This window comes from Fulmarus glacialis, unplaced genomic scaffold (assembly GCF_000690835.1).
Source record: "Fulmarus glacialis isolate BGI_N327 unplaced genomic scaffold, ASM69083v1 scaffold20594, whole genome shotgun sequence".
NCBI lineage: Eukaryota > Metazoa > Chordata > Aves > Procellariiformes > Procellariidae > Fulmarus > Fulmarus glacialis.
In genome coordinates, this window is record NW_009206334.1 from 621 (window position 1) to 1,364 (window position 744).

The window sequence follows — 744 nt, forward strand, 5'->3', positions numbered from 1 at the left end:
GGGCTGTCACAGCCGTGGGCAGGGGCTCCTCTGGCTCAGCGGGAGCTTGTGGGAGATGAGGCTTGGTCCCCAAAACCATACTGGGAGCAGGGGAAAGAAAAGGGGACAGCCCCTGGCAGCCATCAGGGCCTTCTCCCAGGGGAGCTGGGCTGGGGAAATGAGCCATGGTGGCCTTGGGATGTGACCGGTCCCTGTGGGAGTGGGTGGGTCTGGGGGTTCCTGGGGTCTGAGGCCATGAGGTAGGTGCTCAGCAGCCCTCTCCCTGCCCAGGGCAGGGGCAGTGGGTGCCCTGGCCTCCCCCCTCCCCGACACCGGGAACGTCCCTGGCTCCCCGAGCTGGGGGCCAGGTGCAGCAGGGAATGGGTGGTTTCCTCTGCAGTTTGGGCTCAACAGGACTCGCACGTTTGAGTGCTGGATGTAGACACTTCCCAGGGCCCAGGAGCAGCTCCAGCAGTGGCTGCAAGGCCCAGCCTTCTCCCTGCTGGGGCTGGCACCGGCCCCTGTACATTCCCACAAGGGGATTTCATGCCCTGGGTGCCAAAGCAGGGCCCTGGCTCTGTTCTTGTGTTTCTGCTCTATGAGATGCAAAGGACCTGCGAAGACAAGGATGAGGAGTGGAGAGGCTGAGGATGCTCCTGCCTTCCTGCAAGAGGCAGAGAGGGAGCTGGAACTGCAGCCAGGATGATCGCAGCCTCGCTGCTGTGGGGGGAAGGCAGGCAGGGCTGGCCCGGATCATCCCACAGC